At 33.7% G+C, this 11,342-nt stretch overlaps 1 pseudogene; it reads right to left on the reverse strand.

Annotated features, from left to right (window-relative positions):
• Positions 1–3,958: 3,958 nt before the first annotated feature.
• Positions 3,959–7,180, reverse strand: LOC147522346 (uncharacterized; annotated as a pseudogene).
• Positions 7,181–11,342: the final 4,162 nt, after the last annotated feature.

Here is an 11,342-nt window from a genome sequence, read left to right on the forward strand (position 1 = left end):
TTTGGCTATGTTATATTTGTTTAATATGCTCAATTTTGGGTTTCACCACTTTGTTATTTGGCCGGGTATATAAGAATATGAGTATATTATCTAATCGGATCTGTGATTATTTATTGGTGTAACATTGACTAAATAATGTGAATTTCCTTTATGCTATAGCCTTTTATGAAAGGACTAATGTAGAAGCACTTTTTATGCTATAGAGATTAGATGATATGGCGAGGAAGTGCAAGACTTTGGAGACGAGCTTAACCTTTACTCACCATCTTGTAAAATAATAACACGAGTAAGCAGAATGTGGATAGCAAGGTATAAAGAAAAAGTTTTTGGAATTGAGATGATATTGATTGATGAAAAGGTAAAAGTTATTTGATCTAATTTTACTATTAGAGTCAAGTCATGATATGTTTTCAATATATTATTGTTTGCAATTTATTGTCATTTTTTAACATAAACAGTTTACTATCTCTCTTAAATTTTATCCATAAATATTCAATTAATAGCATGTTTTTTCCCTTGTATTATCTAACATATTTGTATTAAAACCGTGTCATTACAGGAAAATAAAATTCACGCTAAAATCGACAAGGAAATCCAAAACTCCTTTGAAAAAATAATTAAACAAGGAGAAATTTATTGTTTTGAAAATTTTGAGGTTAAGGCAGCAAAATTTCAATATGAGCCGATGTAGTTAACTTCACCATTTCCTTTAAAAAGATCTGGTTGTAACCGTTTCAAAGGAAGATGGAAAAAATTCAGACAATACAAGTTTTCATTTGTTGATTTTGAAGAATTCATGCAAAAAAGAAGACTACGTCAATGCATTCAACACAGTTGGATATTCTGTGTACTACAATTTCTGAACTACTTAGTAAAGACAGGGTAACCATATCTGACCTAATTCAATTAGGCAGAAATAGATGCAACCAGGTTAGTCTTAAATAAAGATTCTGGAAGAGATTTAAAAAAAAATAGTATTTTATGTTTTTTATACTGATACATAAATCATTTTATTTGTAGCATAAGTCATTTACTTGCAAAGCAAAATTTATAAAGCTTTTTGGAAATCGTTGGAATTACAAATCTTGCTAATTCTCAGACTTGTCAAACATGTGGAAGCGGGGGATGAGCCATACCGCAAGGATTGTAAAACTACTTACAATAAACCATCCGAGAGGTAAACAAATTGAAATTTTAAAATAAAATTATGTTTATATGTTACTAATATGATAAGTTATGTTCTCTTTATGTTGGTACTATCTTAAACTTTTGTGTGCAAGATGAAACAAATCAAACAAGCATTTGTTGTTTTTGGAAATAAAAGCGTAAGACATAGTGCAGCAACCATTTGACAAAATTAAAAAATGAGTTTAAAAGAAAGTATATATACAATTTTTATTGATACCAAGTAAATTTTTTTAGAAATTTATATTAATGCATTTTTATTTCTACAATCCAGGGGCAATAGTTGGGATGAAATTAAAGAAGAATTAGAGAAAAAAATCTGGAAAGACATACGTCTTCAAAGTTGTGATAAATGAGTACAAGATGCATGAAATCTATCCAACATTCAAGTAAAACAATATCTTGGAAGAAAAAATGGATAAGGAAAACATAGAAGAAACCCGACACTATGAGACATTCAAATCATCGGCGGTATTTATCTTTTAAACTAACTTCCCTTACAACCATTGGTCAAATATTTTCATATTTAAATTTGTACATGTCAAAAATACAGGAAAATGGAGTAAATAAAAAAAAAAATAAAAACAAGAATCCTACTGGATGAGGTCTCTCCAAGCAAAAAAAATCGGAAAACTCGGAATCAAAGGTATTGTGTTCAAAATATTATTTAAACAATTTGATGTAACTTTTAAATTACAAAATAACTTACTTTGAAAAACTTTTCATTCAATATCTTGAGAACAATGATTTGGAATAGATGCCGACAATTTAGTTTGATGCAACATGATTAAGTGAGCCAATATGTTATTTGAATAACGGCCAACAATTCAGTTGGAAGATATTAGATTGTTTTCGTATGTATGACTTTCTTCAATGAACAATGGAGAAAATAAGTTGACATTTGAATTTTCTTAATAATTCTGTTTTTACATGTCCTTTAAGAGTTAATTTGGTTTTTCTTCATTATGTGAATGCTATTACGATTTCAAACTTATTTATGTAAATACTATTACGATTTCAGATATTTAATAGTTGGAATAAATGAAAAAACAATCAAAAAAGGATAAATCAAATCGGATAATGGAATGATAAAGAACAACAGAATTCATACTAGAAGCGTCTCCTTGACCACCACCACCATGATGACAATACTCTAACAATCGAAAAATAAAGAAAAGGGGTTAGTTAGAATTACCTTATCCATCAGTACATTGCCTATGTTGCATCCTCTGGCTTTCTAAGCTATTCTAGATTTCCTTTTTAGAATTTCTCCATTTTCTTCTGCTTGGATCCTAACTTGCATTCATGGCGACGAAAAAAGAAGCCATCATACAAATTATTGACAGCCACCACAACATTTTCCTTGATTGCTTTTTTTAGCATTAACAGGTACCTGCACAATGTCCACATTATTAGATACAAACACAACACCACACACACACACATAGAACACAATTATGGTGGGATCCAATCATGTGGCCCTCATCCACCAATTGGAACATTACGGAGCGCACCGCCTTTAGTCCAGTATCTCCTACATGTCTTACAGAAGTGGCGTGGCTGAATGAGATTGTAGTTGTTGTAGTAGCAAAACTTGGTGTTGGTTGAATAACATCTTAGACACCTCAAATTTTTTACAGAAGTCGTTGCAGTAGTAATAGTGATGTTATTGGTAGTGGTAGGTGTAGATGAACAAGTAGATGGTGATGGTGTAGAAGAAGATATTCCTCCCAAAACTGCACCATGGAAAGACAACTTTCTCTTTCCATTTTGTAACATCCACTGGCACCTTTACTGATACCTCATGACAGCATTGAGGACTGTACAATTAACGGTTACACATACCTCAAAAGTCTCGAATCATTATAAACACATGGGCAATAGGACATGATCCAAGCATGTTTAGATATATTTGGCACCATTGCTACAAATGCTCTTTTTGCACTAATTGCTTCGCATCACAATAGCTAAATCTAAATTCAGATGTTCAATCATGCCTGTAATCTAATATTTGTGCTGATACAACATGACAACCTAGGAAACTGGCATAAGTCTAATCCCCAACTTAAGAAGTCAGATTACGCATAATGCCCATTCTGAGTAAGGCAAATTTTAGTGGCAAAAATGAAAAAATAATTGCGGGATGTGTGATCTGATGAGTGCTTTACCAAGTACACAGGAAAAATAGAGGGAAATAAATAGTACATATAATCAAATATATTAATATTATTTACAAATTTATTACTCCCAAGTCATAAACATATATGAAACACTTAAAAATAATTTTAACAACACATTAGTATTTTGTTATTTCCTGAACCTACCAAACCCAAAAATCGGGGAAACAAAAATAAAACCTCTCCAACATCTCCAAAGAAGATACTATAGCCCCAATTGAAAGTAATCTTTACTTATAGTTTCCATCCAAGTGTAGTATACTACCATGCCTGACCATAGTAAAACTGTATTGAAGTTTTACAGATATAAATGCAAAAGGCATGACCACGCTCCAACACGTGACGTTGTTATTGTGACACAAGACGTCCAGACAACAAAATTTATTTACATTTCAGCTACATTTGTGAAGGAAAATGAGGTTTTGTCCCATTGAAGCTATTGTTGTGTTATGCCCAGACTACAGAGTGGCCAAGGATAACACCAAATGGCTAATTTCTATATTAACTTTATATGCAGCAATCCGCAAAAGAACGACAAGAAAAATATGTAAAACACCAACTAAAATTTAGAAATCAATAAAATGGTGCAACTAAAACTAATGAAATGGTAAAGCACAAACCCGGGCAATCAATGCATTGGCATTTTTGTTGCTGATTTTTCCCGACCACCGAACAACATCCATAATTACATCCCATAGAATCGCACGACCTCAACATCAGCAGCTTAGCATCCTTAACACGTTGCTTCCACGGTGTCAATGACTTCGAGATATGTCAATCTCCTCTCGCTATCCGGGTGGTCAATGCAGATTTCATTTCCTTGAGTTTGATCTCAAATATTTTCTTCTCATCAGATTCGACCAACCCAGTCAGGCCTTCCTTGCTGAATAGAAATAGACATAACGCAACATAAAGCACAATTAAAACTCAGTAAATCCAATACCACTACAACATCACATGAATAAATTACTCCATAAACTTATTAATTTTCATCTCATTGGCTATTCCCTAATTTCATCATTTTAAGCATATAAATGGTATTCTGAAATGCACTACGAAAACAAAGATATGCTTTAATCTTCGAAAGGAACACTCACGTGAAATGCTCAGAGAAACCTTCAGGAGAGCGCTTTGCGGAAGGAAAAAAATCAAGGAGATTGTCCTCCATCTTACCCCACTTCAGGAGTGTAATAAAATCATCAACACTGTTATCAATCAGGTACTCCTTGAAGAAGTCTGTTATGAATGTAAGCACTAGCCCCTTTCCCCCAAGATTATCCTTGAGTAGCGGTTGCATAACTGTCTCCGGGGGAAGTCCAGACAACTTCTGGGAGAATGTAAGGGCTGTGAAAATAGCAAGCTTCTTTCTTTCATTCTCTTCAAAAAGCTCCAATGACTGCAGGAATCATAGCATAACATTTTCGAGATTCTTTATGAGGAAAGGCCTCCTGCGCAAGATCTTCTGTAGGTAAAGAACAGAAGGCAAAATAGCTTCGCGTGTTGGCTCACAATCTATGAGAATAGGTATGTCGCTCCCCCTCATCAGATTTTGTTGTGCCAGGTTGTGTTCGGCCTCCTATGAAAACCACCTGCAGTGTCAAAACCATTAGATCCTAATACCACAATAACAATAAGAAACCATCGGCCCTTTAATAAAATTGCAAGATAAGAGAACAACATGTCCCTTGTGCTAATATGAGATCAAATAAATACTTAAGAGTCTTTTCTACTCTGTAAATATACCTCTTACTTGACCTAGCAACTAGGTAGGATTACACAATCAAGACTACAAAGAGCTTCTATATAAAAGGACAAGAAAAGAGACTTGACTGTTTTTGTAGATATCTGAAAGAGGTGACATATCTACAGTGCTCATATAGAAAGCTCTTACACTTGATTTTCTTAATTACTTTTTCTATTTATAAACTTTGTGTTTTCGAAATAATCGATTACCCGACCTTATGAACGGATATATATCGGACCATTTGCATCTGCAAATGCGGTAGGGTCAGAGGAGTCGCTATATATTCCATTTGGCGGGTCTTGATCCATGCCACTAAATATCTGAGGAAAAAAACACAAACAAATCATTACCTAATTTGAAGAACGAAAACATATAAAGAACAACAAAAAACATTAATATAGTCACTCCTATCTACAGTTTACATATTATTCAAAGTGGACCAATCTGACATTTCAATCTAATTGGCCCAAACGAATTGCTATAATGTGGCTACCACCGTCCGTAAACAATGATCTATATAACACCGTTTCATTGTTAACAGTAAAGTCGGTCTTTAAGGTCATCCATTAAACTGGAACCTAATCCTTTGGAATGGAAATTGCTTCTTGAAGTCTAACAAGGGAATTAAATTATACGAAGATTTTTCACCAAACAAAACTATGTCATGATATCGAAACATAAAACATATTAAGGCGGTGTCCAAAGGAGAAGTTTCTAGAGTTGCAGTTAATTAAAAGTATCTAGTAGAACAAGTAACAAGGGAAAAGGAAGAGGAGAAAACGAGTATTCTCTCAAAATTTCAACTCTTAACTCATTCAGTGTTCATGTGTTATTGTTATGCATAATAAGGTACCTCAGATTAAAATTTTCAGCAGGACTACAGACTTCAAGATATCTTCTGTACACAATACACTTGACCAAAAAAGCCGTTGAGTTACAATGCATAAGCATTTACATCTCATCCTTACATAACACAAGTATTTTAGAAGTAATGGGTTATGAGTCATCCGAGAAGTACTTGAGAAGAAATAATATTATATACCTAGAACAAGTTCTTAAAGATTTGCTAGGACCTGGATAATATAAAATGGCTGAAAAGGGTATTCCCGACTTCAAGTTGGTTGGAGAAGGGCTTGGATTATGATGACGATCAATCCATTCCTAGCATACACCGCATCATGCTTGGGTAGAAAGAAGCATGAATAACGAGCTAAAATTTGATAAAACCCACGAGATTTTCAATATCTAAAAGTTTATTTGATTACACGGAAGATATGGGAAGTAGCATATCGAAGTTTCACTTGCCCCGATTATTATATTCTAAAATGCTTCACATCTACCAAAAAATATCCAACGAAGTGGGATTAACCCATGAAATTTGCAAATATTCAATAAAAAACGCCGGCTATTATTGGAAACCAGATCCAAGAATTAGCTAGAAAAGATACCTTAAATTACACATGGCATCCGTATCTTGAAAAGTTAAGGTCGAAGCTTTGGATGCAGATCTTTTGCATTGGCTTTCTCCTCCTGAAACAAAAGGCAATTAGATATAAGAATGAAACTGGAACTAAATGACAAAGTTATATCAAGAGCTGATGGTGACCGATACAAAAAATATGTACAAATACTGGACTACCACACACTCAAGGACCGACTTACCAAATCACCAGCATTATCCAGATATACGGACCCTTTGCATCTACAAATGCGGGTGGTCCGGAGGAGTCCTGTTATATTCCATTTGCGAGTCTTGATCCGCGTGCCACTAAATATACAAGAAAAAAACACAGCAAATCATTACCTAATTTGAAGAACAAAAACATATAAATAACAACCAAAAAACATTAATATAGTCACTTCTATCTACTCCGACTCACGCCATAACTCTAACCATGGGATGATCATTATTGAGAAGCAAACGAGAAGACTCACCATTAGATTGTTCTGAATCTAAAATGCCAACCATCTTCTGAATTGAATCATCCTTTGATACATTGTTAGTTTTCAGGGCATTGAGCTTCTCGAAAAGCGAAGTAAATTTTTCTTGAAGTATGATGAGACGAAGTCTCATTGGTGCTCTTTTAATAGGAAATTTCTACGAGAATGTAGACAAGTGTAGCTTAGCTCCGTCTACTTTTGTGATCGATTCTCTTATTAATATATTCTATATACCGGTTATAAATAAAATAAAATAAGAAAAACCCGGTGCTACCTTATATCAAGCTCCTCGATTTCGAATCGCTTCGAAAGCAGCCTTTAATGATTGATTTGCCATGCCAAGATGAACTACCTCAAATAATGTAGGTAGAGTTGTGCGTATAGTCGGAAGAGGGGCCAATAGGACCAAGAATAAAGACATGAGGGCTGCAAGCAAATACAAAACTAATTGTCAGTATATGTATGTAATCACACAAATCATGAAATTATTTAGAGAATTTGGACAAATTCTAATGAGCAGATGATAAGAAGAGGACATAAATTTCAAAGAAACGCGGTGCGTTGGACAAAGTGACAAACTAAGACATGATTATAACTGTACTCAAGTTACTAGACATCTTAGGTGTCGAAAATAATATGAATTGATATCAGTACAAGAACAAACATATGAGGGATAAGCCTTGAGGTCACCTCTCAAATATACATTTATCAGATGTAACTAAAGATGTCATTCCACCAGTTGCCCTGGGAGCAAAGAAGACAAACATTCCAGTATCTGGTCTTTATGGTCATGTTGCAGAAACAACAAGTAAGACCTCTACCTACATCCATGACCTTTAAAAGTTTAAAGTGTTTCAGGTAGGAGGGACATAATATCATCGTATTCAAGGACATACTTGAATCGATTACAAACCTAAAAATTTATTCTTTTCTTTTATTTATTTTTTCAGTGAAACATAGCGGGGAGCAAAATGAAAAAATAATTGGGGATGTGTAAATATTATTTACAAATTTATTACTCCCAAGTCAGAAACATATATGAAACACTTAAAAATAATTTTAACAACATTGTTATTGTGACACCAGACGTCCAGACAACAAAATTTATTTAGAAAAAGCAATCATCATAGTTACTGAAGCCTCCAGTGTGGTCACTCTACCAAGCAACACACAAAGTAGACCTCCAATTGTTTGCACCACCTAGAGGCTCCAGAGCCTACCTCTCATCCCATACCTCTTAGCCATCATATCAGAGATTAATCCTCCACCAGGTCAAGAAATGAAATTCGCTAGACCAAAACTTGCTGCAATGATTCCGGCAGTTTCGAGCTTTAGATTGAACCTGTCATAAAAGTATTGTGCAATTATGTTGTCCACCGTCGATTCCACTCCAAAACAATACCCATAAGTCAAGGCCAAAATCCACCCTCTGTAATTGGTGACCCCGTGGTTGAACACCTGCGACTATTTATCTTTTGGTCTCTCTCCTGACTTCTGGAGCGGCTTGAATGCGAACTGCATGTTCAAAGAATATCCTAGCAGCTGAGGATCCCGAGATCCTCACCTTCACTACAAATCTATCACCACTCTGGTAGAGCACAAAACAATGTCAGAGAGACAGTTAGCATCAGTAATTACGATGCTAACAAAGATGGTATGATGTTTAAAGCATTACTCTTAAGGGTCCAAGAAACTTCAGTGACATTTATGATAATGCCAAAGCTTCGCCATTACAGGCAATTGCATCTGCGCTTTTGAAAGGAAGCTGCGTGGGAAAAACAGATAGCGATTTAAATTTGAATTGAATTTTAGATTCAATACCCGCAATTTGTTCGGCCCAGGCCCAACACTAATAGTATACTTATAGGTTTCTAAACCCAATAGCTTCTACCTAATTAAAAAAAATATATCTAATTTAAAATAAGGTGATTTAGCTTTAGGACGTCCCAATAATATGGATATTTGTGTTGGACCCAAAGTTTTACGTTTCTGAGCTTTAGGTAACCCTATCGTTAGTTAACAATTCATTTACCAAGTTTAACCGTCTATTGTGGTGTGTCTGGTGTTATGCCATTTCAAAATGCAACAATTACCCCTCACACGTTTTGCACGTGCCCACACCATAAAACTAAAAAATTATTTAACTAATTATTTCATTCTTCCTCTTCTCTATTATTTACAATTATTTATTGACTTCATTTTATTATGTATATTGTAGATAATGGCGTATGAAAATTACAGCTTATGTAAAAAAAAATTGTTTAAGGAAATTCTAGAAGCAGGACTTAACATTCAACAAGATCCAATCTACAACACAGAATTAGAGAGCGGACGATTCAAAAGCACTGTGACATTAAAGATACCAAAAGACTTATTCTTTAACAGTGAAGATGTCATAGTTAAAGAAATTGATGGAAGCCCAACATATTCTGTTGCAAAAGCAGAGGATTCAGCAGCTTTTTACGCAATACAGTTTATAAAGGATGAACGTGATATAGAAATTGAAGACTTCAATTTCAAAGAACTTATGAAGAAAAGAATAGAAGTTGAAGAAAAGCAGAATCAACTCGATATCCTCAAAAATATTATGCTAGATTGTTTGGTTGATGATAAACACAACAAAGATAAAATATATTATCTTGAAGAAAAAATTAAAGGAATGAAAGGCATGTAGAGTTCCATAATAAAAAAAAGAAAACCATGAGGATTAGTACTTTAATACCAAAACTTTATTATGTTGGTCACATAGTATTTTTTTAATGGCCGAGGTTTAACGCTTTTTATTTATGAAAATTTGTAACTATTGAATCCGTTAATTTTTAGTTTAAATTTATAATATTAGCACACTCGCTTTTCAAATATGACTACTTCAAGTTATATTGTGTTCGATATCGAAAAAAATATAAGTCATTTGTCACCTTTGGAGTAGGTATTCGTATCATAGCATTGTTTCATTTGCTGACCTTCTAAAAGAAGTGAGTAATTGTAAATAAGTGGATGCACTGAACATTCAACAATGTAAATCTTTGGATGTTGTCTTCCAAATATTAATGAGATAGTGAGTTCCTCCTTCAGTATTCTAATGCCAAATACCAGATGAACTTTTAAAAAAAAACACACCATTGGTAGTGCGAAATAATTAGGCAGTCAGCAACATTCTCAGATGTCTAGATTTTTTTAGTATTATCGAGGCAGTTTTGCAACTCCATTATATAAACTCTCCTAAATCACCACAAATTACCACAAGAGCACAATCGATTATGAAAATGGTGAGCTAGAAAGCATTAATATTATAATAGCTTTGACCAAAACTGAAAGATACTTAATAAACTTGGATCAGGTTTTGACACACTTAAGTTGTGATGAACTGCCTGCTTCTCATACTCACTGAATTATCATCAAAATGTCTACCGCAAGCATTAGGGCTCATCTTTGCTAATAACATGTTTAGAGACAGGTTTTGCTTTAGTTCTCGCATAATAATGTCTTTGAATATCTTTGATCTCCCATTTCAACAAGAACATTGGTTAAATAGTCATTCTGCTCTTTGTACTCCCTCTACATTGCCCAAAATCCATTTCCACAACCTTGACATTGTCTTCAATGTGTCTATCAATGTACATGCAGAAAAATCATATTCTTTGATTAAAGGGCGAATAATTTGTATTTCTTTTATTTATAAGAGAGATTCTCCCATCATAATAGTGGATATGCTCTTAAGTAGTGCAAAATTATAATTTCATATCTGAGAAACGACAAAAATAAGTTCATATATGTGTTATAATTACAAAGCAAATACAAGAGCTTCACCTTCGTTTACAGCAGCACAGTCCATATCCACATCTGTATTTAATTTAAGAGATTTAGACGTGAAATCAAGTAGTATGTTGAAATAACCAACCTCAAACATGAAAAAGAAAATAAAATCCTCAAGTCTATATGTGAAAAATATAATGGCCTTAAGCCCAAGTTAAATACACCAAACCATATTTGCAACATTAATCGAATAGTACAATTATAGATATACATGAAGTTAGAATAATAAACAAACTAAACTTCTAATCAAATAGGTAACCCTAATCAATTTAAATCTATAAATACTGCGCAGTGAGATAAACTTTGAAGTAGTAGACTATAACTACGAAGAAATAGAAGAAATTTGGAACAAACTTAAGATTGTAGAAAAGAACGACATGCTTAGAAATCAGTGCATACAAATTTAGGAAGAAAAAATTCACATTCTGAAAAAAGATATTAATTATCTAAAGGCAATTATAAATAGGGAATGATAGAGT

The sequence above is a fragment of the Coptis chinensis genome, chromosome 1 (assembly GCF_015680905.1).
Source record: "Coptis chinensis isolate HL-2020 chromosome 1, ASM1568090v1, whole genome shotgun sequence".
In the NCBI taxonomy this organism is placed as follows: Eukaryota; Viridiplantae; Streptophyta; class Magnoliopsida; order Ranunculales; family Ranunculaceae; genus Coptis; species Coptis chinensis.